Source organism: Schistocerca gregaria, chromosome 2, assembly GCF_023897955.1.
Source record: "Schistocerca gregaria isolate iqSchGreg1 chromosome 2, iqSchGreg1.2, whole genome shotgun sequence".
NCBI classification, from domain to species: Eukaryota; Metazoa; Arthropoda; class Insecta; order Orthoptera; family Acrididae; genus Schistocerca; species Schistocerca gregaria.
The window spans coordinates 306458004-306480880 of NC_064921.1; the positions used below are offsets into that span (position 1 = coordinate 306458004).

General features: G+C 45.9%; 1 protein-coding gene across 1 annotated transcript in view; it reads left to right on the forward strand.

Annotated features, from left to right (window-relative positions):
- Positions 1 to 22877, forward strand: part of LOC126336930 (rap1 GTPase-activating protein 1) — an 824097-nt gene that overhangs the window by 647732 nt on the left and 153488 nt on the right. The window lies entirely within an intron of this gene.

Genomic DNA, 22877 nt, shown 5'->3' on the forward strand with positions numbered 1-22877 from the left:
TCTTCAGCCCAAGAGCCTCGCTGGAGTTGCGCGTCATTAAAATTCGGGCCGAGCACCCTGTTCGTTACAGTTAGTGCGGCTCCGGAAAGAACGCGGACGGGGAACGACTCAGTTCCCGACACACACACACACACACACACACACACACACACACACACACACACACACACACACACACACACCTATCCTTCCTCGGGCCTTGGCCGGTTTTTTCGATCGGCAAATAAATCTCCCTTGGCGTCCGCCCCTGCGACCAATATTTCCACCACGGCGCGGTGCCATCGAGCAGAAGACGCAATCTTTGTGAGCGTGTTATTTTTTCGCCCCGTCCCACCCGTGTAAAACGCCGCCGATATTGAAGTGCCCTTCCGGACGGCAATAGAGGCCGAGTCCGAGGATCCACAATCCTCGCGACCTCCTTTTTTCTCTCTCTCTGGCCTTTGCCTAGAAGGTGGGCGATAAAGCCCCGCCCCTCTCTCGTCAACCCTTCCCCCTTCCTTATCAGCTGCCTCTGCCGGGAGATGGGCAGGGGGGGGGGGGGGATGATAGAGGAAGGGAACGGGCGCCTGGTCTGGTGATAAAGCCTCTCCCAGACGGCCGTGTTTACTTCAGTTTCTCGGCAGTTTGTGTGTAAATGCCGGTGAAGATTTCCTTCGGAGCCTTATTCTATATGTAAGTTTCTTCTGGCAACTCCTTGCTTCGCAGTTTCGCCTTTCCGGTTTCCTGTCATCTGCCGAAATTATCTTGTTTGGCTTTCCAGAGGATTGGAGTCGCCCATAGTTACGGATGATGTAGGGGAAACGTTAGAATGATGTTAGCACCACCTCAGCAGTCACAACGCACATTTACATTCTTTTAGACTGTACGACTTTGCGAATTCAATTTTACTGAATCGCTGGACGAGGTTTTTCGATTCTTATTTTATACTTTTCTTAAGCAGTTTGACATACATCAATAGGTCGTCGGGGACTTCTGTGTGATAACCAAGTTTGCTTTTTTATGTATACCTGCGTCCATCGTAGAATCGACAGAAGGAACATCAAAGACTATATTATGTTCCGGGCAACCGCAACTGTTCAAAGGCCTGATGTTAGGAAGAACTCCGCTTTCGGCTGGTAAAATTGTTGTTTATTAAAACACGGTCGCTCCTAGTCCTAGTCTGAATAGTAAATTTTGCCTAGGACACATGCGAGCGGTTCTAGGCGCTTCAGTCCGGAACCGCCCTGCTGCTACGTTCGCAGGTTCGAATCTTGCCTCTGGCATGGATGTGTGTGCTGTCCTAAGGTTAGTTAGGCTTAAGTAGTTCTAAATCTAGGGGACTGATGACCTCAGCTGTTCAGTCCCATTTGAACCAATTTGAGAAGCCAGGAAATCGGTCGTGTTTTAATAAACAACAATTTCAGCAGGTGTAATCGGAGTTCTTCGTAACAGCATGAGCATCTGTCTGTTCAATAGTGTACTTTATTTCTTGGTGGAGGAAAAGCAAATTTTAATTTTAAGTAAATGCCCGCTAGTGAAGATGAGAAGTCCAGAATCGAAGTGAAAGTGCAGCGTAGAACAACAGTGTTAAGCTCTGTGAGTGAAATAATCTTGAGTGTGTTCTGCTGCCACATCTCCTTAATATTAATGTTAAGAATAGCGCCACTGCATTCTATACGGACATTCACAAATGAAAAAGTGACATAAATTTGCCGGTGTCTTGATTTAAAATGCTTAATCGCCCGATAAAACGTTGAAGGTTCGTGTTGGAATATGACAACTACAAAGTTTCTGTTTTTTTGGCCCTGTTTTCAGAGTTTTATTGAGCGATTAAGAATTCTGAATCATCTTACCGGCTCGTATCTGCCACTTGTCATCCATGGGTGTTCTTTTGTAATGAAACCAGTGGCGGCTTAATAACTGCGCCTAGAATGACTGTCTACATCTACATGGATACTCTGCAAATCACATTTAAGTGCCTAGCAGAGGGTTCATGAAACCACCTTCACAAATCTCTGTTATCCCAATCTCGTATAGCGCGCGGAAAGAACGAAGACCTATATCTTTCCGTATGAGCTCTGATTTCCCTTATGTTATCATGGCAATCGTTTCTCTCTGTGTAGATCGGTGTCAACAAAAATTTTTACATTCGGAGGAGAAAGTTGGTGACTGGAATTTCGTGAGAAGATTCCGTCGCAATGAAAAACACCTGTGTTTTAATGATGTCCACCCCAAATCCTGTATCATTTCAGTGACACTCTCTCCCCTATTTCGCGACATTACAAAACGTGCTGCTCTTCTTTCAACTTTCTCGATGTACTCCGTCAATACTATCTGGTAAGAATCTTTTTCATCTAGCATCGACTTACGTATGAAATTTAGGAAGAAAGTTTCTGAATCTGCGAGTCTGCATCATAAACCTGTGCGTTAAACGAGAAGTGGAAAGGGGACAATGTAGTAACAGGAAAAAAAGTGTCAAAGAGAACAATAAAAGTAAGAGAGGACGCACAAGGCTATAGATGTATAGGTGTTTAAACAATACCCAAAGAAAGAACACATTTAAAAATCATTACGAGACAGTTTTTGGAAACATATACTTCAAATCATGGAAATGGGAAGTCGGAAACGGTATTGTATGATAATAGTAAGCATGAGTGATAAAATAAGTACAAAAAATGGTAAAAACTCTGTAGGAAAAACAACAAGAGTCTGGTTATCTATGAGGAAGTGACATAACCAAAGGTCGTCGACGCAGAGCACTTAAACAGCTGAATGTCAAATGTGAAGGAATATTTCTTAAAAAGAATGATTAATTCAATTTATTTGTACAACCGCAGTTGCATGTAATAAAGATTGTAAAAATAAATTTTTCTTAGAACACATACAGTTGTTAGTGGCAAACAGGCTGGGACATTGGGAATTCATGGGTGAGTGAAACTACAACAATGTTGCATTTTCCTAGCTAATCTTCATTACATTGAGTGAATAATCGCAATCTTTCAGCAGTGAGTCACACTAAAAGTGCTCAACTCAATCTCCCGCTGAGTGAATCACGATCTTGTTCTTCGGGATAACGATAGGAGAGAGCATAACTTGAGCCAACTGTATGCTCGCCAAGGAATACTGGTGTTGCCAGAAAATCTAACAACAGAACTGTAATGTTCAAACAAATTTCGGGCTTGCAGCTTACCGTCGTTCAGTTCATCGCACGATGTTTCGACTAGGCACCTGGCAGCCATCTTCAGTGGCTCACCTCAAGATGGCTGGCAGGTACCCAGTCGAAACTTCGTGGGATGAATTGAACGATGACCGGTTGTGAGCCCAAAATTTGTCTGAGCACTGAGTACGACGGTCATATTTTAAAATTCACCGAACAGTGGTGCCACGGAGGTCCATTCTCACTGGTGAGTTTCACCCATTTAATCGTCGGGTAAGAGCTAATTACGTTGGGTGTGAGGACTTCAAGAAGTAGAACATGTCCGTAATTAAATATTAAAAAGTTGGAATTGTTTTGTTGTTTTATTCACCGCAGAAGGTAATTGCTATATTGATGAGGCGTGCTTGCTCGCAGAAACTGCCTTGTCACAGGGTAATTTAGGACTGCAACAAAAATAATGTTGCCAACACAATGCTCCTACCGGCGTCGTTTTGTGCAACTCAGCTTACGTCTGTGTCGGGAGCAGTATCCTGACAGGCGACAGCTACGTAGCCAATGTAAGTTCGCTATTAAGAGGTTAGGTTGATTGTAAGTAACCGGGAATCATACTGTAAAAAGTGCAAGTAAGGACTGGCCATGTGTTACATTTATTTTTGGACCAAGACAAAGCTTACTTCTGCGACAATTATCCTAGTGTCGTGAGTCTCTCTTTGTGTCATCAGCGGTGTGTGTAGTCATACAGGTTTTGGATTTCTCAATCAGCTTATTCCGTTAATAGTATTTAATCTTTCGTAAATGGTCCAGAAACGTTGACTTATAAAGTGTATTCCGTCATCAGAAACGACGAAATTAACAGGAGGTATCAAAATGGGAAACATGGAAGTGGCAATTTTCCAGTATATTAAAGATTATTTACACGCTACGTTATTGTGCTAAAGTAGTTTCATCAACAATATTTTTACACTATGTCTAAGATGTCTCCGTTCACTTTACCAGCTATTTGCGACACTTTTGAGAATGCGCTTCACATCTGGAAGACGAACTTGCCAACAACATTGTTCTGTCATGTCGGGTTGCAGAAAAAGACATCGGTAGGGGCAGCTGAATAACCGCATGAATGTGTACAGGGTAAGTCGGTAAGAAAGATACATGCTTTGAGGGGTGATAGTATTAGTAATTATGAACAAAAAACTTCGGATGGACATTTGCTCTGTTGCGAGTGGTTTCTGAGATTGAACACGCTTAACGTACATTGTTATGTATTCTGTGTTCTATACAACATTGTCATTGTTTACAATGTACCACGGTAGTGTAGAGGAAGTTGAGAGGAACAGTTCGATACGGGACACTCATAGTCTTTCAAGTCGGGAAACTGTCCCAAACTGGCCTCTAAAAGAAACTACCTAAGCTACAATGCATGCGCGTCTTGCAAGATTTTTAGTGTAATTGCGCTCACTTCGGGCAAACTATTAGTTTAGAGGAAAAAAAAAATGAACGTATGAAGTTTTTCTGTTGAGAATCATAAGTATTCTCCCTGGACACATCTCGTATAGACAAATACTCACCTTTAGTCTGACGATGATGTGTGGCACTAATGTTAAAGATCTGATAGTAGTGCGAGTCTGGCCAACACAGTATCTAAGTTCTGACCCTGTTCATAAATGTACACTTAGACAATCGGGGATTGCTGTGTCAGTGTGCGATGACTGCGCCAAGTGAAGCCGGACGTCCACTTAAATCTGCGATCGGCAGATGAATGTTCATTTGAAAACTATTGCCAACCGTTGTGACTGAGCGGTTCTAGGCACTTAAGTCTGGAGCCGCGCGACCGCTGCGCTCGCAGGTTTGAATCCTGTCTGGGGCATAGATGTGTGTGATGTCCTTAGGTTAGTTAGGTTTATGTAGTTCTAAGTTCTAGGGGACTGATGACCTCAGATGTTAAGTCCCATAGTTCTCAGAGCCATTCGAACCACTTTTGGAAACTATTTGCCTTATATCAGGCGGAAGCAGAGTGTAATCTCCGTAATCAGCGGTCTCTGTGCCGTCAGAGCATAACTGTGGCGGATGGATGCGACATATGGCGGAAGTATAATACGGTCCCTGTTAGGGTCGCCCTCTGAGGCGTCGAATGGTAACTATCTGACACCACACTGGAGACTGCATCTGCCTATGGTGCCCTCTGTGTGTATAGTGTGGTCAGGAACAGTCTGAAAACCTTGTAAAGGTGTTGCAGGGCAGGTCGTGTTGAGAAATAACTGTAAAGAAAACAATTCGATACTCTGCGTCTATTCCGTGTTAATTAGCATAGAAGTTAGCCAATCAGTCTGTTGCGCGGTTCAAGCGTCCCGTTAGATACAGTGTCAGTTGTTCTCATAGCGACTGCTCAAGTGACTCGGGTTCAGTTCTTACTATCGTCCCATGTACAGTTTTTGCATCGCTCTCTTGTTCGGTTTTAGGAAACCAAACGGAGAACACGTTAGGCAACACCGTCTCTGGCGGGCAGCTTCAATTCGCGCGCGCAGTGGCCTAATTGGTTAACTTCAGTGCTAATGAACTCGTAAATGGCGCAACGCATCGAATTGTTTCCCATCCTTACAAGGTTTTTAGGCTGTTTCTGACCAACCTGTACAGTTTTGTTCCGTATCTCACGGCGCACACTGCAGTTGTAAAACAAAAGATCGTCTCCTAATTTGCAGTTGTTTATCAAAAAGTGAGGCTGTATTTGATTTGTCATTCTGGAGACGGGAAGAAATGGGCATAGATGAGTGGAACTGTTGCCCTTCATATACGAAAGGTGGTAAACATTAAGCGGCGGATTCACGACCATGTGGTAAGTGTACTTCACCGGAGAGGACGCGAATGGGTCACTCGATGCTTCCGGCTGGCCGAGGAGCAGATATACAGAGTTCTCGACACGGCTGTTGAGGCGGCGTCGCTGCCAGAAGTGGCTGGCGACAGTGGAACCACTTGAGGGCGGCGAGCCGTCTCAAAATACCGGCCGCACCGCACGCCACGCCTCTCCTCGGAGCGCCCCGCTTCCAGAAATACTCCTACGCTGCCGCCCGCGCCAACCACCGGCTGCGCTGGAGTCTGGGGACCCGCGCAAGCATCCGCACGATTTACCATGTTTTGCCTACATCTACATACATATTCTGCAATGCACAATACCAGCACTCCCTTTCCTGCTCCACTCGCAAATATAGCGAGGGAAAATGACACGCCGGACGTGTGACCGAGCGGTTCTAGGCGCTTCAGTCCGAAGTCGTGCTGCTGCTACGGTCGCAGGTTCGAATCCTGCCTCGGGCATGGATGTGTGTGATGTCCTTAGGTTAGTTAGGTTTAAGTAGTTCTACGTCTCGGGGACTGATGACCTCAGATGTTAACTCTCATAGTGCTTAGAGCCATACGAACTTTTTTTGAAAACGACGCTCTGTACGCCTCCGTACGACGTCTAATTTCCCTTGCCTTGTCTTCTCGGCCCTTACGTCAGATGCATGTTGATGGCAGTAGGATGGCTTTGCAATGTGTCGCAAGTGTCGGTCGTCTGACCTTCTCAATAGTTACGTACTGCATTCGGAAACCGCGAATACGATTGTACAACTACTGTGCAATACACTAGTGACATAGGAAAATTTGTGCCGAACGAGAACTCGAACCAGAACTTCCCTCTTTGCGCGACTGGTCGCCTTAATTGCTTCGGCTATCCGAGCACGCTTTTCAGAACCGACCCAAACTTCCATAAGCCCCAGTGTCTACGTCCCATAGTGCTCGCACACAAATCGTTGCGTAGGGAGAGACATTATTTACACGCCAGTTCGCCTTGCTTTGGCATGAAATAAAACTGAGCGAGATGGCACAAATGCCGGGACGGTTCCTTTGAAAAGGCACGGCCGACTTCGGTCCGCATCCTTTCCTAATCCGATGGGCCCGATGATCTCGTTGTTTCATCCCCCCCCCCCCCCCCCTCCCCGCAAATCAACCAACCTGCCATGAAATAAAATAGTGCTGTGTCTGTGTTTTACGGTCTGTGTAGTTCGACGCAATGATCCTTCGGACATGAAGAGGTCCTCCGCACAAACATGCAAGTCCGATTAACCACTGCATCGAACTAAACAGATACTGTAAAATGCACTTTTTAAACTGTGGCGGCCTGTGTGGCCGAGCGGTTCTAGGCTCTTCAGCCTGGAACCGCGCGACCGCTACGGTCGCAGGTTCGAATCCTGCCTCGGGCATGGATGTGTGTGATGTCCTTAGGTTAGTTAGGCTTAAGTCGCTCTGAGTTTTAGGGGACTGATGTTAAGTCCCACAGTGCTGAGAGCCATTTGAACCATTTTAAACTGTCCTTATAACGTCTTAATTATGTCCTTTCGCAAATAAAATAACAGTGAAAACATAGTGCAGCACCTCCTGGCCACATTGATGCAAATTCCATATTTAAAAAGAGAATAGTTCGCCTGTTTGGTGATGGCGTCTCCATTTGCTCCTGCAGAACTGTCGATCCTCAAGCAACTGTAGATGCTGTATCGACTTGACTGCGTCGAGTAGGGTAGCACATCACTGCTTTGCTTTACGCACTCATCTGCACTAACTTTTCTCTACAGTGGAGCTAGCTGCCTTTCCTCGCAGCTACTAGCAATTTTGTCTAAGTCGTCTTGTATCCTCCAACAGTCACTCAACGACGACACCTTCCCGCACACCCTAAGATTGTGAGCAGACAGCTACAGATTGCTGCTCACCAAGTCCAGCAGATTATTTTATCTATTAGACAATAATAGAGGTCTTACTATTTCTTCTTCCTCCTCTTATTCTTTCCGCCTTCCACTGTTTCTTCCTCCCTCTTCTTCCTTCATTGCTCTCTCCGTATCTTTTTACTTCTTCCTCCACTTCTCCTATCTTTTTTCTAGTTTCTCTTATTTCCTTCTCCTACTTTTATTCTGCATATCTTTCTTCTTGTGTTCTTTCTTCCTCCTTTAATTATAATTTTCTTCTCATTCTATAGGCTCTTCCTCCTCCAGACCCTCCTTAAAAGGAAGAAGAAAGAGGAGGAGTAGGAAAATGGTTCAAATGCCTCTGAGCGCTATGGGACTTAAAAACAATGGTCATCAGTCCCTTAGAACTTAGAACTACATAAACCTAACTAACCTAAGGACATCACACAACATCCAGTCATAACGAGGCAGAGAAAATCCCTGACCCCGCCGGGAATCGAACCCTGGCGCGGGAAGCGAGAACGCTACCGCACGACCACGAGCTGCGTACGGAGTAGGAAAGTACTGTCAACTGTCACCTTCTTCATTCCTTTCATCCTTGTTGTACTCTATTTCGCTTTCTGCTATTTATTAGTCCCTCACCCCTTTAGTCTTCATTACTTTTTTTTCCTTTCCCAACGTTTTCGTCTTCATCCTTCCCAACTATTTCTTCCTTTTTGTCCTTGATAGTTTCACTTATGTCTCATCATCATCATCGTCGTCGTCGTCATCTCCTCTCCCTCTCCGTCTCGGTTTTTGCCTTTGTCGTTCTTATAATTTCCTCTTCTGAACGATGAGACACAGTCGGTGTAAGGCATCGCATTCGCATCTGAAACCAGAGGCAGCCTTGTCTCCGTCTGGCCGTACAATTACAGGTCGTCCAAGTTTCCCGTAAAAAAGGCGAAATCAGGAATAGTTCCTTTGCAAACGAGCCTAGGTTTCCTTTTTCGTCCTTGTATAGTGTCTTTGTTTTATTTCTGATGACCTCATCCTTAATGGTCCATTAAACTGTAACTGTCTCCTTCCTTCGTCTCTATCTCCTCTTCCTCCTCTTCTTTATGTCCTGTTCTTCTCCTCCTTTCCTTTTAAGAGATCGACAAGACCATCTACCTATAAAATTCCTTTTCTGCATTTTCTGTTAAGTGGTGTTAGCGTATTAACGACGAGAACAATACCAAATGTGTTCCTTAGAGCTATTTCCCAAGCCTGTGAACTGTAGCACGCTACCACCCTCTCCCCGGAGCGTAGCCTACCTACGTTGGCGCCCGTCACACGTTTACGACTCTGACCTGTTGTTACATCCTTGTGTTGGTGTACGTTGTAAACTTTAATGTACCCTAATTATCCGGATACTTCCTCGGCATCTGCTGTCTCTCCTGGTAACAGCTTAACAAACTTCCTCTCGAATGTGAGCGGAGGAGATAAACCGGGCTTTCTGCTGAACGCGGGAACACCATGTTCTGCTTCCGTTTGCCTCAAAGGGATCGGTTACCGATGTATACATTGGCCCTTCTTCCAAAAACAGTTGTCAGGACTGTTTGTTTACCTCGAAACAACACACAGCACGTGTCCAGTCGAACGAAACCTACCGAATCTAGATTTTTGCAGAAATCAATTTCACTTACTATCGCTTCGGTGGTACGGCGTATAGAGTGAAGCGATCGCTTGGCCAATTTCAGGTTACCGTGGCGTGGCTTATTGTGTAACTACATTTAAGCTGGGCGATGTATGTCAAGTATTCAGTTTTATCTTGAATGCAAGGGAAAGTCACGTAAAAATTACTATTCTTTCCCTCTCCTTTAATCTCCTCTCTACATCCCTCTGCTTGCCTTCACTGTAGCACTTTAGATTTCGTATCATACTCCCTTTCCCACGTATGGAACCTATTTAATTTCGCTTAACAGAACCTAATGGCATATTAAGCTAAGTAGCGTCTTAACAGAAATAAGACGACCCAAAAGAATATTCAGTTTTCGTGACACTTCTTTTGATGATGTAATTCTGATTTTGTGTCCATCTGAGTTATAATTTGCCTCTGGCTAACGATATTAACCTGAGTTATTACATCCTGTCATTCCGTTTGCTGTGGCTTAATTAGCGGCGTCGGTTTAAGTTTATGACAGGCCGAATTATATGACACGCCCTCTCGTCCTTGTTGCCTACACTGACACCTGTTTCAAATCGAATTTATACGCGTTCTCTCTCTGTGGAATGTTACTTTTGCGTTGGACCGAGCTGCGTGTGGGAAGGCTAAATGTAGAAAGAACATGGAAAAGCTAGTATTTCATAATGGCCCTGGCTCCACAGTATGAAAGCCCACGGATACAGCATGAAAAACTTATTTGTGTATTGTCCAGAACCTTAATTTATCATGATAATTGAAGTTATTTTTCTTTTCTTTTTTTGTATCAGTTATTCGAGTAATGTGATTAAGTAAATGCCTGTCACTGTTTCCACAGAAACTTATACACGACACCGTGTTGTTCAGCTTATTTTAGCTGTGAAATATCTCTCTTTCGTTTGTCTAAAGTATAGGTTCTGTGATGTTTAGCTAAAATATGGAGAAGTTCTAGCTTATCGCGAAACATGATTGTCCTCTCTACTGATGTCTGGTAATGAAATCTCAAATGTCGATCTGCCCTATATGCTGTACGGAAGAAACAAATAGGAGAATTCAGATAAATTGGAAATTGGAGAGCTGTATTCAGAAGTAAAGTTCCGAGGGGTCTGGAACGAAAAGTCGATAAAAATTTATAGACTGTCCAAAACTTCCGTGCGTCCCAACGGGCGATGAAAGCAAATATCGGGAAAACAAAGGAAGACCTATATCATTGTGTTTATTTCCTTGTAGATCATCACATTTTATTGTGTTCATTACTACGTTACATCCGTACATTATCATATCCTTTTCTTGCGAGTGCGTTCTTCAAACCTTTAAACATTCTGCACCAAGACAAGGTAAAAACGATTAAAAATAAAAAGTGCATACTTCATGAACTGAGTTTGTAACAACAGATTGTAGCAACAGACGGACAGTCCAGAGTTCAGGCAATCACTCGCCAGTTCAGTGCCGGACAACGACGGCGAGCACCCATGCCATGAACGGCCCATACGTGTACCAATGCTTCCAGTCTCCAGCATACGTCACAGGATACATGCGCGCGGAAACACCGAGAACTCTCATATGCGAGTTTAGTTCATGAGGTAAAAAGAGCTAATCGACAAAAAAGTAACGTGAACACTTGGAGCTACTTGTTTCATTTTTCACTAGAATTTCTTCATGACTTGTTATCTCGAAAAATGATAAATGTGACTTGATGTGAACTCAGAACAGTACTTTACAACTAATCTGAGCAATGGCGAAAATGGTAATGATCTAACAAAAGTGAGCTACAGTTTATCGATTTGTTATAAATCGGACTATAGCTGGAGTAAATTGAATTAAATATGAGTGGTGTTTCAGACAAAACATTATACAGGAAATGATTGTTCCCTACAGTTTAGACCGGCAAGTACCAATCACTAAATTATGATGAAAGCGAAAAAAGTGCATTATCTGGCTGGTAAAAGTCACTAAGCAAACCATCATTGTACTCTGAACGCAGCAGTGACTTCGAGACTTTGACAAGTCATATTTAAAATCACTAGGCGCTGTTGATGAAATGAACCCGTATTAAATAACAGTGTCTATCAAACGGTCGGCAACAGGTACCAGCAAATTAGTTACAAAAACCTGTATGCCAACGTTCTTAACGTGCCGTCAAAAACTAAATATATAAGAAAAATACTTTCGTTAACTGCAAAATGGATCAGTATAGACAACTGTAAAATGCTTTAATACAGTCAACAGTAAAATGCATAAATACAGTTCATTAAACTTCGTATACTGTCATATTCACGTTCCATCCTCATGTGTGGTGTTTGATCTGCATACGCCATAACTTTTGGTGTCTGATGATATAGTCAGGTGACTGTAACTGGGATTTAACAAAACTTTATTTCATCATCACCTCTTGGTAGTCATAAAATACGAATGTCAAATATTTACGAGGCGTAGAACAGTACCTGCACAAAATGTACGCAGCAGAGTGTATATTCATCCAAACGCTCGCAAACATGAACCCGTTCCTCGCGTCCGAATTGCCCGCGTTGCGTCCGTGGTATTTGAATTTGGCACTTTGCGCCGACAGAGTATGACAGAAACGTACATAATGCGGCTAGCCCGGCACTGGCCCAGAGGAAATTTAAACGCTCGCAATTAATCCGCGCAGTGCAGTCGGCTGCCACAATTGGCCGCAATTAAATTCGGTACAATTTGCGGCCGGGTCCAGCTCTGCGGGACCTCGCGCAGCGAACTGCGCGGATGTCTTCCGTCGGCTGTTTACGACCTTGGTGGCGCCACAGAACTTCACAGCTATTACTTGAATTCTTGGTGCCGCGTAAGCGGATAGGCGGGGCGGGGGTTGATAAACCAGCTGAGCTAAAAATACGGCTTGCCTGCCTTTCTCTCTCCCACCTTTTGCGCCAAACCCCTATACTGGCGAGACATTACGGCATTGCCTCGGCCCGTACAGGTCGCCCGCTCGCTCCGAGAATGTCCTTTGTCTCTCCTTGTCCTTTCAGCAAGGTCTTAGAGGCGACGACGCGTGAAAAAAGAGTTATTTAGGGGCTCAGCGGCTTGGGTAACAAGGACCAGTAGAGGGGGTGCTGGCGAGGCCCGGTGTGATACTAGATGCGGGGGTAAGAGGGCGCGGGGGGGGGGGGGGAGGGAGGGAGTGTCTCGTCATCAGCGTAATGACTCTCGCCAGGTAGCGCCCAGCATAGCGCCAGCACTAATGAGCTGGCGCCAGGCACCGGCGCCGTATCCCCCACCCCACGCAACCCGTCCTATTCCACAGATCCCATGCACACATGCGCCACAAAGGCGCCGCCAGCGCTACGTCGGGATGCCAGATGCGGAGAAGCACACTTACCGAGAGCGATGGCGGCGTCGGCTTACCCAGCAGGGCAACGCCTAGACCGCCATCGCGGTTGCGCTGCTGGGAAGGAAATGGGCAATAAATGAGAGCGATGTTGGCAGCAAATCTTTCGTGAAAAAAAAGTAGTGGGTGTTTGTGTGGCGGGAGTAATACTTTTACTAACGAATGATTGAAACCTTTAGCATGAACTCTAGATCAATTACCGTAATGAATGAGATAGGAGAAAAATGCACAAAGCTGTCGCGCAGGTGAGAAAACGAAAACCGTGTTGTTTGTATATGACGTACACTGAAGAACCAAAGAAACTGGTACACCAACCTAGCACGCAGAAGTGTCGCAGAACGACGTGGCTTGAACTCGACTAATGTCTGCAAGTAGTGCTGGAGGGAATTGACATAATGAATGTTTCAGGGCTGTCCATAAACCCTTTGAGTATGAGAGAGTGGAGATCTCTTCTGAACATCTCGTTGCAAGGTATCCCAGATATGCTCAATAATGTTCACACCTGGGGAGTTCGGTGGCCAGCGGAAGTGTTTAAACTCTGAAGATTGTTCCTGGAGCAATGCTGGACGTCTGGGTGTCTCATTGTCCTGCCGCTATTTCGCAGGTCCGTCCGAATGCGCAATGGATATGAAAGTACGCATGTGGTCAGACAGGATGCTTACGTACGTTGCCACCTGTCAAAGTCGTATCTAGACGTATCAGGGGTCCGAAATCACTCCAACTCCACACGCCCCACACCATTACAGAGTCTCCACCAGCTTGAACAGGAGGGTGTAATGGTGGTCCCACTATCTACAGCCACGTCCGTGCTGCGGAAACCACCGTAGGGTGCATGGCGGAGGGTACGTTGTCCCACTACTCGTCATTTTGTCTCCTATCCCAATCTCAAATAGAACAATGGAAAAACGACTGCCTAAAAACCATCTAATTTCTGCACTCTATCTTTATGGTCCTTATGCGAAATGTATGTTGGCGGTAGTAGAATCGTTCTGCAGTCGACCAAAAATGCTGGGTCCTTAAATTTGCGCAATAGTGATTGCGGGAGGGGTCTACGGTAACAAGTTCGTAGAGTAGAGTCGTCAACTGCACAAGCATCAGTAAATCATGCTGGGTTCTCGATAGAAAAAAAACTGTATCGTAGGAGCACCAAGACAGCGCCGTGGCGAGCCCTCTTTATCCTAGGTACACTGGCCATCAAGAGTAGTGACTGGCGTATTGTGACGAGCCAGTTGCTCTGCCACCATTGACCAGACGTTTTCATTTGGTGAGAGATCTGGAGAGTGTGCAGGCCAGGGCAGCAGTCGAACACTTTCTGTATCCAGAAAGGCCCGTACAGGACTTGCAACATGCGGTCGTGCGTTATCCTGCTGAAAGGTAGAGTTTCGCAGGGATCGAATGAAGGGTAGAGCCACGGGTCGTAACACATCTGAAATGTAACGTCCACTGTTCAAAGTGCCGTAAATGTGAACAAGAGGTGACCGAGACGTGTAACCAATGGCACCCCATACCATCACGCCGGGTGATACGCCAGTATGGCGATGATGAATACACGCTTCCAATGTGCGTTCACCGCGGTGTCGCCAAACACGGATGCGACCATCATGATGCTGTAAACAGAACCTGGATTAATCCGAAAAAAATGACGTTTTGCCATTCGTGCACCCAGGTTCGTCGTTGAGTACACCATCACAGGCGCTCCTGTCTGTGATGCAGCGTCATGGGTAACCGCAGCCATGGTCTCAGAGCTTGCTGCTGCAAACGTCGTCGAACTGTTCGTGCAGATGATTGTTGTCTTGCAAACGTCCCCATCTGTTGACTCAGGGATCGAGACGTGGCTGCACGATCCGTTACAGCAATGCGGATAAGATGCCTGTCATCTCGACTGCTAGTGATACGAAACGTTGGGATCCAGCACGGCGTTCCGTATTACCCTCCTGAACCCACCGATTCCATATTCTGCTAACAGTCATTGGATCCCGACCAACGCGAGCAGCAATGTCGCGGTACGATAGACCGCAATCGCGATAGGCTACAATCCGACCTTTATAAAAGTCGGAAACGTGATGGTACGCATTTCTCCTCCTTACACGAGGCATCACAACAACGTTTCACCAGGCAACGCCGGTCAACTGCGGTTTGTGTATGAGAAATGGATTGGAAACTTTCCTCATGTCAGCACGTTGTAGGTGTCGCCACCGACGCCAACCTTGTGTAAATGCTCTGAAAAGCTAATCAATTGCATATCACAGCATCTTCTTCCTGTCGGTTAAATTTCGCTTCTGAAGCACGTCATCTTCGTGGTGTAGCAATCTTAATGGAGAGTTGTGTGCCGGCCGCGGTGGTCTCGCGGTTCTAAGCGCGCAGTCCGGAACCGTGGGACTGCTACGGTCGCAGGTTCGAATCCTGCCTCGGGCATGGATGTGTGTGATGTCCTTAGGTTAGTTAGGTTTAAGTAGTTCTAAGTTCTAGGGGACTGATGACCACAGCAGTTTAGTCCCATAGTGCTCAGAGCCATTTTTGAGAGTTGTGTATTTAGTTTGTACTTCTTTAGGCAAAGTTTATTTTATCTTCAACAGATACTAAAAAGAAATGAAGGAAAGTTCTCTTTAATAACTTGTGTATCTCAAAGGTTGCTACAGACAAACGTCAGCTCAGTAAGATATTGGTGTTATTCAATAAAACCACAGAACGGCGCTGGTCGGTGTGAAAGACGTTTCCTCGTTTTAATCCAGTCCTTCCTTGACGCACGATTTTTCACACTGACCTTTCTGTTCTCACGATGCGAAAAACGTGTCATGGGGCCATGTGATCCTGACGAGAGAGCGGCGGCAGAGTCTCTGTGGGGCTGTGGTGACGGATGGCCGCGCTGTGACGCTGGCCGCAGGAGAGGCGTCCAGTTGCTAGAGAGGAGAGCAGAGCAGAGCTGCGCAACGCGACGCGCCCTGGCCACGCCGACACCTCGTTACGGGCTCCAGCGTAACGCTACACCACCGGCCTCCCTCCGCGCTCTGTCCGCCAGCGCCGCGCCACCCAACTCCGGAACACCCACACTTTCCGTCCGATAAGCTGCCCCTGTGAGCGGTACAGTTCGCTGCAAGTGTTTGAGAGACAAGGTGAACACTCTCTGATAACCTAGCGTGCCTGAGGAGGACACGAAACTGTTGTTCGTGCTGGTATAGCCTGGAAGAAATATGAATATGTCACCCATACCTAAAAAATATGCAAGATCTGCAATAGCCATTGGCAACGAAGATTCGTTTCGTTCGGACTGATCGAGACGGCGCAGTGGTTAAGATTGAGGAGGCCGTTCAGGTTTTGGTATTCTGTGGTTTTACTGAATAACACCAACATCTTACTGAGCTGACGTATGTCTGTAGCAACCTTTGAGATCCGCGGGTTATTAAACCGAACCTTACTTCTTTTCTTTTTTATTATCTGTTGAAGATAAAATAATCATTTGCGTAAAGAAGCACAAACTAAATACACTACTGGCCATTAAAATTGCTACACCACAAAGATGGCGTGCTACAGACGCGAAATTGAACCGACAAGAAGATGCTGTGGTATGCAAATATTTGGCTTTTCTGAGCATTCACAGAAGGTTGGCGTCGGTGGTTACACCTACAACGTCCTGACACGAGGAAAGTTTCCAGACGATTTCTCATACACAAAAAGCAGTTGACCGGCGTTGCCTGGTGAAACGTTATTGTGATGCCTCGTGTAAGGAAGAGAAATGCGTACCATCACGTTTCCGACTTTGACACAGGTCTAGTTATAGCCTATCGCGATTGCGGTTTATCGTATCGCGACATTGCTGCCCGCGTTGGTCGAGATCCAATGACTGTTAGGAGTATATGGAATCGGTGGGTTCAGAAGGGTAATACGGAACGCCGTGATGGATCCCAGCGGCCTCGTATCACTAGCTCTCGAGATGACAGGCATCTTGTCCGCATTGCTGTAACGGATCGTGCAGCCAAGTCTCGATCCCTGAGTCAACAGATGAGGACGTTTGCAAGACAACAACCATCTGCACGAACAGCTCGACGACGTTTGCAGCAGCATCAACTATCAGCTCGTAGACCATGGTTGCGGTTACCCTTGACGCTGCACCACAGGCAGGAGCGCCTGCGATGGTGTACTCAACGACGAACCTGGGTGCACGAATGGCAAAACGTCATTTTTTTTCGGATTAATCCAGGTTCTGTTTACAGCATCATGATGGTCGCATCCGTGTTTGGCGACATCGCGGTGAACACTCACTGGAAGCGTGTATTCGCCATCGCTGGCGTATCACCCGGCGTGATGGTATGGGGTGCCATTGGTTACACGTCTCGGTCACCTCTTGTTCGCATTGACGGCACTCTGAACAGTGGACGTTACATTTCAGATGTGTTACGACCCGTGGCTCTACCCTTCATTCGATTCCTGAAAAACCCTACATTTCAGCAGGATAATGCACGACCGCATGTTGCAGGTCCTGTATGGGCCTTTCTGGCCGGAAAGCGATTCAGCTCCTACGACAAGGTGATAGAAGAGGTTTCATGTAGTTCAGTAATTGTTACCCTGATTCTGCCGTACACGAGGATTCTGCTGCACTGGCAGAGGAGCTTGGTTGTACCACGAGCGCAGACTCCCACAGTGAACGCAGAGGATTCCTCGGCGGCGACTAATTGGAGACGAGTGCGTAAATTTCCCGGCGACTTCCTGGGCGCGGAGCAGCCCACGCCTCTTCCTCCGCTGTTGACACTGCGCGGCCCACGTGTGTGTGTGGACAAGCGCTAGCGCCCGGCGGAGTGGAGCCCAACCCTCCAGGCGGGTTCCCGCCTCGGCTTCTGCATTGTGTCGCACACAATACGTGGCTTGGGCAAACATACGGAAAACCGCCCAAAGGAAAGAATGCATTAATTATTTGCAGTCGGCGGTGGGCTACGTTTAGATAATATGAGCCTCATGCAAGGCTTGCTTGCTGAATGCTGTTTATACTAGCATTCATACGAAATTAGCCTACATAATTAGTCTGTATTTTGTAACCAAGTGCATAATGGGAGCGTACATTCTCATCAGCAGTGTACGAAAAGGATTTGGCAACTCAAAACGCCTTCGGCCAAAGATTGCAAAGTGATGTTAGTGTTGGCAAAATACAGGGCGAGTCAAAGTTGGAAGTTAAAAAAGGGAAAATTGAAATGTGATGATGGGAACATAGGTTTGATGAGGGGCGTACGATTTTTACCCTCCACGCTGCCCTCCAGTACTAAATTGGTGATCCCTTGATGGCTCAGAACATGTCCTACCAACCGATCTAGTCAAATTGTGCCACAAACTCCACTTCTCCCCAATCCTATTCAATACTTCCTCATTAGTTGTGTTATCTACCCATCCAATCTTCAGCATTCTTCTGTAGCACCACATTTCGAAAGCTTCTATTCTCTTCCTCTCCAAACTATTTATCGTCCATGCTTCACTTCCATACATGGCTACACTCCATACAAATACTTTCAGAAACGACTTCCTGATACCTAAAACAAAACTCGATGTTAACAAATTTCTATTCTTCACAAACGCTTTCCTTGCCAATGCCAGTCTACATTTTATATCCTCTCTACTTCGAGCATCATCAGTTATTTTGCTCCCCAAATAGGAAAACTCCTTTACTACTTTAAGTGTCTCATTTCCTAATCTAATTCCCTCAGTATCACCCGACTTAATTTGACTGCATTCCATTATCCTCGTTTTGCTTTTGTTGATGTTATTCTTATACCCTCCTTTCAAGGCACTGTCCATTCCGCTCAACTGCTCTTCCAAGTCCTTTGCTGTCTGTGACAGAATTACAATGTCATCGGCGAACCTCAAAGTTTTCATTTCTTCTCCATGGATTCTAATACCTACTATGAACTTTTCTTTTGTTTTCTTTATTCCTTGCTCAATATGCAGATTGAATAACACCGGGGATAGACTACATCCCTGTCTCACTCCCTTCCTATCTGCTGCTTCCCTTTCATGTCCCTCGAGTCTTATGACTGCCATCTGGTTTCTGTACAAATTGTAAATAGCCTTTCGCTCCCTGTATTTTACCCCTGCCACGTTTAGAATTTGGAAGAGAGTATTCCGGTCAACATTGTCAAAAGCTTAAGTCTACAAATGCTAGAAACGTAGGTTTGCCTTTCCTTGATCTTTCTTCTAAGATAAGTCGTAGGGTCAGTATTGCCTCACGTGTTCCAACATTTCTACGGAATCCAAACTGATCTTCCCCGAGGTCGGCTTCTTCCAGTTTTTCCATTCGTCTGTAAAGAATTCGCGTTAGTAATTTGCAGCTGTGACTTATTAAACTGATAGTTCGGCAATTTTCACATCTGTCAACACCTGCTTTCTTTGGGATTGGAATTATTATATTCTTTTTGAAGTCTGAGGGAATTTCGCCTGTCCCATACATCTTACTCACCAGATGGTAGAGTATTGTCAGGACTGACTCTCCCAAGGCAGTAGTTGATAACTTCAAATGACGGTCAGTCATTTTCTATGGCCGCAGAGGCTGGTGTTCCGAACATTTTTGATCATATGCGAAGGTCTGTTTTGTCGGACATTCTGTTAACATGAGAATTGATCTCCTCGTGGGCGTTGTGAGTAAATAACGCCTCTACCGTGTGACTGGTACCCCAACCAGTAATTTGCAGACAACAAGTGAAAATGTAGGTGGCCCAGAGGCAGATACGTGGGAAGCCAGTACAGGACTCTTTGAGGGCAGGTTGGAGGGGGAGGAGGACACAGCGAGCTTTCCCTTTTGCCGGAGGCTGCCGTCAGGGGGACAAAGCGTGGTGCGGGGTCGCGGCTAATTAATCCTCTGCAGGCGCGGTCGAGCCGGCCGTGGCAGGCTGCTGCCCTCATTAGCTGCCTGCCTGCAAATGAACCACCGCCGCCGCCTGCTCTGTTTTTGGATTCACGGCTGTCTACAAAACGCGCCTCCCAACTGCTGCTCGCGCTGTCCTAACATCTGTTATCCCTGCCCTCTAAAAGACCTCGCACCAGCCGAATCGCCGCACCTCTGGTCCAACCCCCAAAAAGTATATGTGCAACGGTTAAAACTACCCCCGTTTCGGACCCCGAGTACCCAAGTCCAAAAGATTATCTGGAAAGAAATTTCCATGCAGATTGTGTGATTGCCTTACTTTGCTTTACTTTCTTCTGACAATTACAAAAGTAAGGCTCAACGAAATTAAAGAAATTAGCCATTGAAATCAATAGGGCAAGTTAAAAATGTGTGCTGAACCGGGATTCGAACCCGGGTATCGTGCTTACTAGACAGATAGGCACATACGCTCACCACTGTGTGACTCGGACACAGTGGTGAACACAATCGCACTGACTGCCCTAGCACGCCTCCCGTCAGACCCAAATTCTCAACTTCTCAACGTTCCCCTCTTTCTTAGCCTCATTACTCGCACCATCGCCGGCCGCTGTGGCCGAGTGGTTCTAGGCGCTTCAGTCTGGAACCGCGCGAAAGCTACGGTCGCAGGTTCGAATCTTGCCTCGAGCATGGATGTGTCTGATGTCCTTAGGTTAGTTAGGTTTAAGTAGTTCTAAGTTCTAGGGGACTGATGACCTCAGATGTTAAGTCCCATAGTGCTCAGAGCCATTTTTTTGGGCATGTGAGGTACTGCATAGTCAAATAGACGGCTGTTGGCAGACGTAATGCACACAAGCACTCCCGGTTTGTCCAGATTTTTCAGTACCCGTGTCTTGTTGAAGGAGTCTCGTTCAGAATGCTGAGAGTCTTCAGTTCCTTCAATCTATATCTACAACTATACTCCTCAAGCTACATGTTGGTGTGGGTGTGACGAAGAGTATTTTGTTTAGCAGTGTTAACTTCTCCCTTTCCTGTTCCAGTAGCAAATGGTACACGGAAGAATGATTGTTGGTCGGAATTGGTTGATCTGATGTTTCTCTACTTTCATACTTTTTTCGCGAGATATACGTACGAAGAAGCAATACATTGGTTGACTCTTAGAATTTTAGCAGTAAATGACACCAGAATGCAGGTTGCCTCTCTTGTGGCGTCTGCCACTGGAGTTGGCTGAGCATATCAGGCGGGATGCCTCCGCGCAAAGTAAGTGAATCTGTGACGAAACGCGCAGCTCTTCTTTGAATCTTCTTTTCTTCCCCTTGCAGTCCTCTCTACTGCGGATCCGAGAGTGACGAGCAACATTTAACTTATGGTCGAACGACGGTTTTGTAAGCTACCTCCTCTCTGGGTGGGCTACACTTTCTGAGGATGTTTTCAAAAATGTTCAAATGTGTGTGAATTCCTAAGGGACCGATCTTTTACACACACACACGAGGGAAGAATCGAACCTCCGGCGGGAGGGGCCGCGCAATCCGTGACATGGCGCCTCAAACCGCCCGGCCCCTCCGAGCGACTGATGTTTTCAATCAACGTCAGTGTGGCGTCTTGCTTACTTGCGATTACTTTCTGCAGTTGTTCCATTACAAATCGCTCCTACACGTTTTCTGAATATAAATGCTTCTAGCGACTGACTTGTAATGGTGTAATTACGCAAATAATGTGTCTTTCCTCATGTTTCTGCACAATAATTGACGTTTACGTTTGTTAAGGCTCAACTGCCAACCATTTTACCGAGCGTCGTGACTATGTACATCTTCTTCTTATAATTTTCTAGCGTTTCGACTTCTCTGTATAGAGCAGCATCATCAGCAATATGCATCGCGGAACTTCAGAAATTATGCACTAGGTAATTAATGTACACTGTCTAGTCACATTGATGTGACCATCTGCCTAAAGCCTGAATGACCACCTTTTGCATCGCAAACCGCTGCGAGATGCGCAGGGAGAGTGAAAGAGTGTCAGCGAAGACCACGAAGATAGCAATAGGGGTGTGGAGCCATGCCGTCTCCGTGCCGTGGATAGCTGCGCTATTTTTCTCATTTGGGGTTCCATGGCTGTAAAGCCGATGATCATATCCTATTGGACGTCAGACAGATCGCTCCATTTCCGTAATACGACCTCTTTATACATCCTCCACTGCTAGTGCTGACACTTGCCCACTGTGAGTGGTTATTGCACTTTGAGATCGAACATGGGCGGTGATCACATAAATGTCACAGCACCCTGTCTCGTGTGAAAAGTAGTAGTACCACAATACTCCCTCGGCTTACGCTCGAAGTTTATTTTCCTTGAGTCTTGGGCCCACGGACCGTGCATCCGAGCGTTGAGCGTGCCGAGTTTCTGACGTTATAGCGTGGAATAGCACGCTCGGGAGTCTTTCCGAACGTGCAGAGCAATATCTGGCATGTCAGATATTCTGAGTGTGCGTCTGAGCGTTGACCAATGAGATGCCACAACGCCACCTACGTCACAAGCACGCCGTCTCCCTTCAGTACAGAGTTGTGAGGCGTCATATTGGCATTCATTTCAAACCTATCTGCATATATGTCGTTTCTGAGCGCCAGCAAATTGAGAACCACGGCTACACCCTTTGTTAACTGTGCGATTCGTTGCAATAAAATAATGAGAAACATCATATTCGTGGCAAAAGAATTATTGTAACTTGCGTATTATGAGAGTAGGCTATTTGAAGGCAGCGACACACTGAAGATCCACACAAAACGCATTGTTCTTGGTACAATTTCAGTTAGTAACATATCTACGATTAAGGTTTTCAGCAAGTGGCAAGATCCTATGTTTAGATACAAAAGGTGTGATGTTGGTTTAGCGTAATGATTAGCGTCAGTGTCCTGTACTGAGTCATTTTGTTGGGACGGTGGTTCGCGTATTCGCGTTTTTATTGGGTTCTGATACTTTATTATTAGTTTAATATAAGTATATACTGTAATATTTTATGTTATGTAAATACAAGTTTGTTCGATTGGCTTAATCTAAAGGACAGCTTGCGCTTCTTGTATAAAGATATTTTGCTCCTTTTTCTTTTACGCTTCGTAATTCACATGTGACAAAGATTCAGCTACTGGGTAGGAACAGTGATCAAGTAAGACTGACCT